Genomic DNA, 11,748 nt, shown 5'->3' on the forward strand with positions numbered 1-11,748 from the left:
CTCGACCCGGCCCGACTGGGTGGTCTTGGGAGTCCACCCGACATCCGCTCTCGCTCAGTAAGCTGCTACCCTGCCCCGCTTCCTCTTTCCCTCCGGGCCGCGGGCTGAGGTCTCGCGAGAGTTCCCCTACCTTTCCTTTCCTTCCTTCCTTCCCACCACTCTCGCGAGAACAGGACCTGGCGGTTGACGGGGCCTAGCCGTTGCGGTGAGCGGTGGAGGCAGGGGTGGGGGGGAGCGCGAGCCCCCGGCGTTGGGCGCAGCAGGTGAGAGGCGGCAGGGGTGTGGAGGAGGAGGGAGGGCGTCTCGCGGGATCTGGAGGCGCGCGCGCGCGAGAGAGAGGACCGGGGCTCGCGCGCGGGGGGGTGTGTGTTGACGGCGGTTGTTCCCGCGCCCCTCCGAACGGGGCTGGAGCGTCGAGTGCGGCTGCGCGGGAGGCACGAAGCGGCCGCGGGTCCCCTCGTGAGGAGGAGGTGGGAGGCCGTTGCTGGTGGCGGCCGTGGCCGGTGCTGTTAGAGGAGGGGGCCGGTTAAGTAAGAAGGTGCCGCGACTGTGCTGGGTCGGAGGTCGTTGGGAAGCAGAGGATGGTGTGTGGCGGCGGATGGTATGTATTTGGCTGGTGCTAAGCTTGGCTGGCTGGCTGGCGGTGTGTGTGTATACATATATATATATATATATGTGTGTGTGTGTGTGTATATGTGTGTATACATATATGTGTGTGTGTATACATATATGTGTGTATACATATATGTGTGTGAGTATATATGTGTGTATACATATATATGTGTGTGTGTATACACTCACACACACATATATATTCCCCTCTGTTTTGGAGAGAGAGAGAAGGCTTATGTGTGTATATATATATGTGTGTGTGTATATATATGTATGTGTGTGTGTGTATGTGTGTGTGTGTATGTGTGTGTGTATATATATATGTGTGTGTGTGTGTATACATACACACGTATATATTCCCCTCTGTTTTGGAGAGAGAGAGAAGGCTTATGTGTGTTATATATATGTGTGTGTGTATATATATGTGTGTGTGTGTGTGTGTGTGTGTATACATACACACATATATATTCCCCTCTGTTTTGGAGAGAGAGAGAAGGCTTATGTGTGTATATATATATATGTGTGTGTATGTGTGTGTATATATATATATGTGTGTGTGTATATATTCCCCTCTGTTTTGGAGAGAGAGAGAAGGCTTATGTGTGTTATATATATGTGTGTGTGTATATATATATGTGTGTGTGTGTGTGTGTATACATACACACATATATATTCCCCTCTGTTTTGGAGAGAGAGAGAAGGCTTAAGTGGCCGCGGGTTTGAGGGTGACAATTGGAGGGCGGGCGAAAATGACTTAAGGGGGTGTCGACTGGGGGTGGGGGAAGCTTTCTGCTACGTCAGAGCGTTTTGTGGCATTTGTTAGGACTGGTTCCTCTTATCGCTTCGCACACCTGGTAAGAATGGGCAGCCTTAAAAGGCGTCGTTGTGTCCGGCTGTTGATGCGTAGATGCCCTCCCATGAGTAACTCGCTCTCCTTGCGACATCGTGCTCTCTTTCCAGAAGGGGGGAGGGGGGTGGGAATGCATGTGCTGCCTCCTGAAACCCTATAGCTGTTTACCCACTCCTGCAGTCAGTGTGGCGGAGGTGCAATTAAGTTGGGTACCCAAGGTTGGGTGGGATGGAAAAAAAATATAAATAATGAAAGTATATAACTTAATTAGAAGCACCATATCAAGATTAAAAATATTTAAAAACCATTAAAATAGCACCGTGGCATTTCCTAAGGTTAATGTCTGTCACCACAAGCCAAACGCGTTTCGGCCTATATGGCCTTCCTCAGTGGTCTCTTTGAATCGCTTGTAAAACATGCACACACATTACAAATATATTTACACATACAGGCAATATAAAACAGACCAGGCATGTAATAGGTTGTATATATTACCAATTACACCAACATCTGGCAAGATTGTCTTAGGTTTTTATTCTGGGCTGTGTATTTCTCCCACATAAGTGGTGTGCAAGTATCAACCTATTCGAATAGGTTGATATATGTTTTCTAGGTTGGGTTCTATTCCCCTCTTTTTTCTTCTACTGGAGGTGCAATTTAGCCATAGGAACAGTGCAGTATATTGGAGTTTAGTCAAAGGGATGGACTGTTCCATGGCTGAAATTGTGCTAGTTTCTCCTGATGATTAATGTCACCAGAAAATCAATATGACAGCAGGTTTTATCGCTTTTGGATGTTTAATTGGAAACATGGGCTGTGATGCCTGCATTATGAATCATTTACAGTGTAACTTGCTGTCCTATTTTCATCAAACCTGAACAGAGTAGTAAAGTATTGTCGAAGGCTTTCACGGTCAGAGTTCATTGGTTCTTGTAGGTTATCCGGGCTGTGTAACCGTGGTCTTGGAATTTTCTTTCCTGACGTTTCGCCAGCAACTGTGGCAGGCATCTTCAGAGTAGTAACACTGAAGGACAGTGTCTCTCAGTGTCAAGGGTGTAGAAAGAGTAATATATAGTCAGAAAGGGGTTGGGTTTGAGCTGAGTATTGTCCTGCACAAGTATTGTCCTGTAAGTATCAAGATAATGTGCTAATGAGGATATGGTATGTTAATATGGAACCATTGTATCCTGAAGTGATCTGTTAATGTGTGTAATCCAAAACTAATCTGTATGGCTATTGTTGAATGTTGTCTTTGTCTGGAGGTTTTTCAGGGCAGGAAGCCAAGCCTTATTCATTCTTAAACTCTCCTCTTTTCTGTTAAAGTTGTGCTGATGTTTGTGAATTTCAATGGCTTCTCTGTGCAATCTGACAAAATAGTTGGTAGAACTGTCCAGTCTTTCAGTGTCTTGGAATAAGACCCTGTGTCCTGTTTGTGTCAGTCCATGTTCAGCCACTGCTGATTTCTCAGGTTGGCCAAGTCTGCAGTATCTTTCATGTTCTTTTATCCTTGTTTGTATGCTGCGTTTTGTGGTCCCGATGTAAACTTCTCCACAGCTGCAAGGTATACGATATACTCCTGCAGAGGTGAGGGGGTCTCTTTTGTCTTTTGCTGATCGTAGCATTTGTTGTATTTTCTTGGTGGGTTTAAACACTGTTTGTAGGTTATGTTTTTTGAAAAAACCCCTCACCTCTGCAGGAGTATATCGTATACCTTGCAGCTGTGGAGAAGTTTACATCGGGACCACAAAACGCAGCATACAAACAAGGATAAAAGAACATGAAAGATACTGCAGACTTGGCCAACCTGAGAAATCAGCAGTGGCTGACAATGGACTGACACAAACAGGACACAGGGTCTTATTCCAAGACACTGAAAGACTGGACAGTTCTACCAACTATTTTGTCAGATTGCACAGAGAAGCCATTGAAATTCACAAACATCAGCACAACTTTAACAGAAAAGAGGAGAGTTTAAGAATGAATAAGGCTTGGCTTCCTGCCCTGAAAAACCTCCAGACAAAGACAACATTCAACAATAGCCATACAGATTAGTTTTGGATTACACACATTAACAGATCACTTCAGGATACAATGGTTCCATATTAACATACCATATCCTCATTAGCACATTATCTTGATACTTACAGGACAATACTTTTGCAGGACAATACTCAGCTCAAACCCAACCCCTTTCTGACTATATATTACTCTTTCTACACCCTTGATACTGAGAGACACTGTCCTTCAGTGTTACTACTCTGAAGATGCCTGCCACAGTTGCTGGCGAAACGTCAGGAAAGAAAATTCCAAGACCACGGTTACACAGCCCGGATAACCTACAAGAACCAAAGAGTAGTAAAGATCCAGTAGTTGCGGCATCTTTCTATTTTCTATCTGTCATTATTCTGTCTGTTTTATGTTGTATTTCTTAATGCCTGAGAAATTATTGCAACTCTCTTTAACTGTCCTTTGTTTGCACTTGGTTATTCTTGAAGGATTCTATCTGGTACTTCTGATGTCACCTCTTAACTTTGTAATTGTTCTGCCAAAGATGGAACAGTACTTCTCTAGCAGATTATACTGACCCAGTCCCTATATATCTGAAGCCACTATTTTGCAATCTAAAATGGTTTTGAACAATAAATATTTAAAAAGTATATAAACAATTTATGAACTCTTCTATGCTCTTGTCCAGTAATACCAAAATAAAATTTGGGGGCATTAGCATTTTGTCTGGGTTGGTAATGTTCAAAGAAATATTCATGTTCATACAGCCTGATAATAGATTGTAACGTCAGTTCCTGTCTGTCTTCAGAGTTTATACGAAGCCAGATGCCTGATTTCTGAAATCTGACAAAATTAGAGTCCATTGTATCATCTCCGCTGCAAAAGTCCAGTCTCATTGTAAACAGAGAGACAGAGCATGTATTCTTCTAGTAGTTTTATACAAGAAGCCTTCATGTTTAATCATTGTGTTACTTCCTCAAAACCAGTGATATTACTCTTCTTTAGAGGGCTTCAGGGTTGAATGGCCAATAGTGTCTTATGGTTCCTTAAATACTAGGGCAAGGAAACAAATGGTCCAGAGAGAAACAAATTCTTTAATAATTTTTATAACCCCTATGTGTTTGACATGCAGCTTCATCAGGGGGAATCTCTCAGATTCTTTTTAGTAGCCCCCCCCATCCATGCATTAAGGCAAACCTTGTAGGGGTTGTAAAAATTACTAAATAATTAATACCTCTCTGCACCATGTGTTTCCTTGCCTTCTGTTTGCCTTGGTGTGGCCCCCTTTTCCTCCTCAAATACTTAAAAAATTGTACCATAAGCTTTCATAGGCTTCATCAGATATATGAAGCGGATTCTAAGTCATTAAGATTTTTATTCACAAAGAGGGAAAGAAATTAACAGTGGGGCAAAGGACCTAGTTTTGACATCGCTATGCAAAACTAAAAATGCACAGATAATCACATTTCATTGAGGACCAAGACAATTGTTGAAGAACCTGTTTGACCTGCTTGACCTGTGTAAACGATAGAAGAAGAGTTAGTTTTTATATGCCGACTTTCTCTACCAGTTAAGGGAGACTCAAACCGGCTTACAATCACCTTCTCCTCCCCACAACAGACACCCTGTGAGGTAGGTGGGGCTGAGAGAGCTCTAACAGAACTGTAACTTGCCCAAAGTCACCCAGCTGGCTTCGTGTGTAGGAGTGGGGAAACAAATCCTGTTCACCAAATTAGCCTCCGCTCATGTGGAAGAGAGGGGAATCAAACCCAGTTCTCCAGATCAGACTCCACCGCTCTTAACCACTACACCACGCTGGCTCTCAGCGTGGCTCTCTTAACCACTACACCACGCTGGCTCTCAGCGTGATTGTTATCATATGTTGGATAATGAGCAGATCAATGAGCCCCTAATGGTACAGTATAGCTGTCATTATTAGGTCATGTAATAGTGTTGCACTGTTGTGTGACATAGTTGGTATGTGGGCTTGTTGCAGGTCTTGTCCTTGTGATAATGTCTTTATACCGAGAAGTGCATGTTGCTGGTGAATAACCTGAGATTAAGAGCTGTATGGAAGTAGCTAAAGCTGTACTACCCTAGACCAGTTTGAGAGAAGTATCACTGTCTACGATGGTCTGTAGATAATTAATGATATTTTAGAGTAATTGGGAGGTGGAAGTGACAAAAATGGTGTTATGTCACTCTTATGTTATCTGTCAACAATGCCCTTCTGCAGTTTGCATTGGGGACACAGGTCTGTTAGTATGCAATAGAATAGAAGGACACAAATCTGACAAACAGTGGCAATATTCAGAAACCTCTGGAAGAGCATCTTGGTATTCTTCAACACTGGAAGGGAGAATGCACTGGGAAACTGCTGAATTAGAATTCCTCAATAGTTTTGATATTTTGAGCTCCTGGTTAGTACTATCAGACATTGTTGTTCAATCTGTTGGTGTTAAATTGATATAATTAAATAGGCTGTATACTGTGGAAATGTCACAAACTGTTCACATTTTTCCTGTGTATAAAAATCTTGCTGTCCGAGAATTTATTTCATGTATCTGATAAAGAAGGCTCAAAGCCACAAATGTTTATAATAAACATTAATATTTAAGATGCCACAAGATTCTTTTGTGTTTGCTGAGACAGGCAAACACAGCTACCCCATTAGAATTTGCTGTAAACTGTCATGCTCTGTCCATTCCCTGTGATTCATTATCTTGTTTGGGGAGATGCTGCTTTACAGTAATTAATTGAAGCACTCTACCAGTTTTCTGCACTTCTTCCAGTAACACCATTTTCATCACGGTAACATATATTTATATAAATATATAACCTATATTTTAGGTTTTAGGTAGTTAGAGGCTTAAAGTCATTCAAAAATGGACATATTTAAGAAAACTATTGTAATTATGTAAGGGTCAGGGACAGGGTTGTGATATGTAGATATGGAAATAAAAGCACTTGGGGCATCTTGGCTTCATTGTTACTCTTTGTAGTATAACTCGCCTTTGTTTTATATCCGGCTGATTATTACAATATCCCTTCTGCTGTGTGAGAGGAGACATATATAGATTTAAAAAATAAAGGTAGAATTTCAGGGATCAAGGTAATATATGGTTAGAATGTTAGATCTAACAGCACAATACCAATTTCTGTTGTTTTTTTTAAAAAAACTCCTAAATTCTTCTAATAGCATTGGCAGGTGAAAATGGTGCGAAAGTGGTAGCTCACTGTGTATGGATGTAGCCATGCATAGTTAAATCAGTCATAAATTAAAGGTGTATTTTTTAAACAATCCTATTTTTTGTGGGTAAGCAGTCCTTAGTTTAATGGCTGCCAATCTACTTGGATCTGCAGCACTATGCACATACGTAGTTTTGAAGAAAAAAAAACCTGACGCAAAGTTCTTTAGCTGGCATTTGAGTAGTTTTCTGCCAGTTAATCAGACCTGGTGACTAGCTCACATCTGATAGTTTCGTTTGAACATGATAAGTTTGACAGTCAAATATGTTCACCTTGAAATTCACAGCATCCCTACTTTAGATCAGTCACTCTCAACCTAATAGACCTCACAGGGTTGTTGTGAGGATAAACTGAGGAATTGCATATGCTGCTTTGAGCTCTGTGGAGAAAAGCTGGGATTAAAATGTCCTAGGAAAATAGAGGCGCTTGTCCCATTGGCAAAGCTGAAAAGCAGTCTGACTAATAGGGGCGAAGTGGCTGAGAAAAAAATTACATAAACCCCGGGCATGGAGAGAACTGAGCTGGAGGATGGTTCTATTGTCATTGCCATGAAAACCTGCAGAAAACTTGAGGAGGATTAGAGGCTCTTCTATTTGGTATAGAAAAGAGTGTCTGCAATTAAGAAAGGGCAGGTTTCAGTGGAGGAAAGTCAGATTGTAGGTTGAGGTCCCCAAACTTTTTGAATTTATGAACATCTGTGGAATTTTGATCTGTGGGTGAGAGTGCCTCCAAATGGCTCTTATAAGAGATGGAGCCAAATGAAATACCTCTCCCTCCTTATACCTGAGAAGAAAACGCTGAAAGGGGAATGGAACCATGCATTGACTAAGGAAAGCCCAGCTGCTTCTCAGTCTTCCTCCTCCAGTATAAATCCCTTTCATTTCAATGAGGGTAGCCTGAAACAAGCCCTTCCTTACAGTGGTTCTGCCCACTTTCTGAAAGGTTTGGCAGGTGCCAAAGGAGTTTTGGTAGGTGCTATGGTGCCCCACAGGTTGTAGGGGATCAAGAGTAGAGTTAGAAGAGAAAGGAACCAGATTTAAATACGATACCAGGTGGAAAAAAAATGCTTGCTCATGTGGTATATCACGTGACTTACTGCATGTTTAAACTGGGTCCTTGACCATTGCGCTAGCTGGTCATTGACCATATTAATAAAATTTGAATTTGACAATTGCGTATCCAGTGTTAGCAGGCCTGAGATAGATACATGAAGAACATCCCCCCTTTGAGGACTTATTTCAGTTGTTCCTGTGAAAAAACTGGAAATTTGGAGGGAGCACTAAAAAAACAACTCTGGGAAATATTTTCTATTTTTGAGTTGAATTGCTTCTACTTAAAATATGTAGTAAAGGATTTTATAGTAAAAAAACAGCATTAGAGACTAATTGTTTATATACTGTAGACATGTACAGCATGTTTGTATATGGTAGTTAATAAACTGTGGTTAATTTCCACAGTTAATTTGCTGTATTGTGTGTGATGAGACACTACTGAAGTGTTCATTGTTTCCAGTGTTAATTAATTTTATTTGGTGTCAAGATATACTGCTAGTTTTATTGGGATGATATATTTCTTTTGTTTGTTACAAACTTTGTTTTCTGTATTCCACTTTTATTTTTTCCTGCCTCTTAGATGGCGAAAACTGAGATACGTGTGCTAAGGTAGCATAAGGTGCCAAAGTTGATAGATGTAGAACAGAACTTTATTGCTTGCGTTGGGTGTACTTGTGAGGCATTTGTATTGTCCATTTCATAAGGGTGCCCAATAGCTATGAATAATGGATTTTATCTTGATAAAACAGTAAAATAAATTTAGGCTTGACATATATTTTTCAGTTTACCACAAAATATCAAGGGGGGCGGTCCTGTAAGAGAAAACCCTGGAAATAGCTCCGTTTTTAAAGATGGCTTCAATTTTTGGGGGGAAATTTTATATGTGTATCATACATAGTATCATGTTTAAAACGGCTGAAGGCCCTAGCAGTAAAAAGGCTGTTCTAGGAATCTGGAAGCAAAGGAAGTGAGACACTTGTCAAGAGAGAAGCTATCTTAGAGGAATTTTATAGTTAGTTCTAGCTAAGTTCACTGTTCTCTAATTTTCTGCAGGTGTTAGCCGCCACCACCACCCCACACACACTGGCAGTTACTCATCAAGGCCATTTACTCAGGCCAGTTAATTAACTCACACCATTCAGCTATGAATCTGATATGGGAGGGAGAACTCATTCTCATCCTAGAAAGTTCCATGAATATTGCCCAGTGATTGGTTGAGGAAGTCAGGAGGTAATGTCCAGCATTTTTCTATATGTATAGCAGAGGGAACTACCCTTATCCCCTTTACCCTTTTCTTCCTACCCCTTCTTGCTGCCAAGAAGATATTTGTATTATACTCAGGAACTCTTTGCTTTAAGAACCAACTATGCTGGGTTAGGTCTCCAGTAAGTAAGATAGTGGGCAAGTGTAAAGTGATGAATATTGGGGCAAAAAATCCCAGTTTCACATATACACTGATGGGATCTGTGCTGCAGCGACAGACCAAGAAAGGGATCTTGGGGTGGTAGCAGATAGCTCGATGAAGATGTCAACCCAGTGTGCGGCTGCTGTGAAAAAAGGCAAATTCCATGCTGGCCATAATTAGACAAGGAATAGAGAATAAAACTGCTGATATCATACTGCCCTTGTACAAATCTACAGTGAGACCACACTTGGAATACTGTGTACAGTTCTGGTCATCACACCTAAAAAAGGATATTGCAGAGCTTGAGGAGGTGCAGAAAAGAGAAAACCAAAATGATCAGGGGGCTAGAGCAACTGCCCTATGAGGAGCTGTTAAAACGCTTACAGCTGTTCAGCTTAGAAAGAAGGTGGTTAAGGGGAGACATGATAGAGGTCTATAAAATTATGATGGAATCTAGAGAGTGGACAGGGAGAAGCTTTTCTCCCTCTCTCATAATACTAGAATGGGGGTCATTTGCTGAAGCTGGAGGACGAGAGATCCAAAACAGATAAAAGGAATGTGGTGATGGCTGCCAACCTGGAAGGCTTTAAGAGGGGAATGGACATGTTCATGGAGGATAGGGCTATCCATGGCTATTAGTCAAAATGGATACTAATCAATCAATCACCTTTATTGGCATAAAGGATACTAGTCATGATGCATACCAGTTCTCTCCAGTATCACAGGAGCATGCCTATTATATGAGGTTCTGTGGAACACAGGCAGGATGCTGCTGCAGTCGTCTTGTTTGTGGGCTTCCTAGAGGTACCTGGTTGGCCACTGTGTGAACAGACTGCTGGATTTGCTGCGCCTTGGTCTGATTCAGTATGGCTTTTCTTATGTTCTTATAGCTAGTCAGTTTTGATATTTCGTGCATTTCACCACCACTGGACCATATGCCTTGTTTTATATCTTTTCTTTAATTTCTTCTATAAAGCCTTCTTTTGCTTTATATTGTGTTACTTGGGGAGTTACTGAGAACAAACCCAGGTAAAGCTTGGTTACGTTGCTGCACCAAGGCAGGGTCAACCTTGACAACACTTGTATAAAATACCCAGACTGGCTGCTACTGGCAGATCACTACTTTTTCCAAGTGTTAGAGAATTAAGTTTTGTGGCTTTTATCTCTCCTGAGATTTTTTTGTTTACATCCAAATTAATCTGAATGCAGGTTTGGTAAAGTTGTAAAATGAAATCATATAGGTAACCTTAGCATAGGTGCCACTGACTACATGCTTTAGTCTTTGCCAGAAAGTTAACATCCAGACTTTATTGCCTAATCTGTCTGATGTGATCTAAATGGTAGCATAGTTTTGTTAATCTTTAATAACAGTCTTGTGACACCTTAAAGAGTCACAAGAGTCACAGATTTATTGATTAATAGCTTCCGTGAGCTTGATGTCACGTTCTTTAGTAGTGACTGCAGAATGCACATATTGAATGGTTAGGATAAGGGGTTAGAAGAAGCCAACTTTTTAACTCAGTCCCTCCTAATCCCCCTCTTTAGTACAGCCCCCATCATACATGGCTTGTGTCCATTCAGGTCCCACAATCTCCAGCATAGCCGGTTTCATGGTCAGTGGGCCTCCTTCCATCCTTTTTCACCAGTGAGTGGGGGGTGGGAGTTGAAATTAGAAAACAACTTTGGGGTAAATAGCAAATTGCGGCACCCTCTCAAATATGTGGTATATCTGCAATTTTGCTTTTAGGAAGCTAAAGCATTTAAAATCCATAAAAATGCCAGGTAATGCAGTGTTATATACTGAGTTATATATTTGGTATTTTATATTATTGATGCAGCAAAGTAAGTTTAGGTTTGATAGTAATTGCATGTATTTCAATTTTTCCCAAATGTCTGTGTTTCTGGGGAAAACCCATTTCTCTATAGCTTCACAATTTCTGAAAGTTAAATTTCCCTGGAAATGTTATCTAGGTTGTCCCCCATCTCTGTCATCACCTTTTCTACTCTAACATTGCAATCCTAAGGGGGGGAGGCCTTTTGAGGCAAAGTGACCCCTGCACTAGTGTAAGTGCTACTTGTGCTGCCCAAGTAGGCACTAACACCAGCACCGAGCCACTAACGGCCGTGCCGGGGAGTGGCACAGCAGTGCTCCTTCAGCACAGGGGGTTCGCATTGGTGCCAAAGGGGGCATATCCAGGGGCGGTGCTATTAGTCAGCTCCCTAAGCATTTTTGCTTTGGGAGCGCCCATTTTTGCTGGCATCAAAATTTTTGCCAACAATATGGTGGCACAGCCCATGGAACTGCATACAGCAGTTTTATGGGCTTTCAGGGAATTTCCCTGGGTAGCTTGCTGTCCTCGGTGCAGCAAACCGCTCAGGAGGCGGCCCAGTTGTGCCATTGCTGTGCTGTCCCTGGGCGTGCCTCAACTACCCCCACTTTGGATTGTACTGGAAGAGGCAGCTGCTGGGGGAAAGGGGAGGTGAGGAAGATCTACCAGTGCTGCATAGAAACAAAGATATTTTTATGATATGCTGTTAAAAATCTACTTCTATCTGTACTTTTTTATAACCCG

General features: G+C 41.7%; 1 protein-coding gene across 2 annotated transcripts in view; it reads left to right on the forward strand.

The window, feature by feature from the left end:
• The first annotated feature begins 238 nt into the window (after positions 1–238).
• Positions 239–11,748, forward strand: part of BTBD10 (BTB domain containing 10) — a 39,637-nt gene continuing 28,127 nt past the window's right edge. Inside the window, exon 1 of one of the 2 annotated variants that reach the window (XM_056851515.1) lies at positions 239–263. The gene's annotated coding sequence lies outside the window, so the exon portion shown is untranslated. Of the gene's footprint in view, positions 264–578; positions 602–11,748 lie in introns of those variants that run through there. The other variant, XM_056851516.1, reaches the window with a different exon arrangement.

This window comes from Euleptes europaea, chromosome 6, assembly GCF_029931775.1.
Source record: "Euleptes europaea isolate rEulEur1 chromosome 6, rEulEur1.hap1, whole genome shotgun sequence".
NCBI lineage: Eukaryota > Metazoa > Chordata > Lepidosauria > Squamata > Sphaerodactylidae > Euleptes > Euleptes europaea.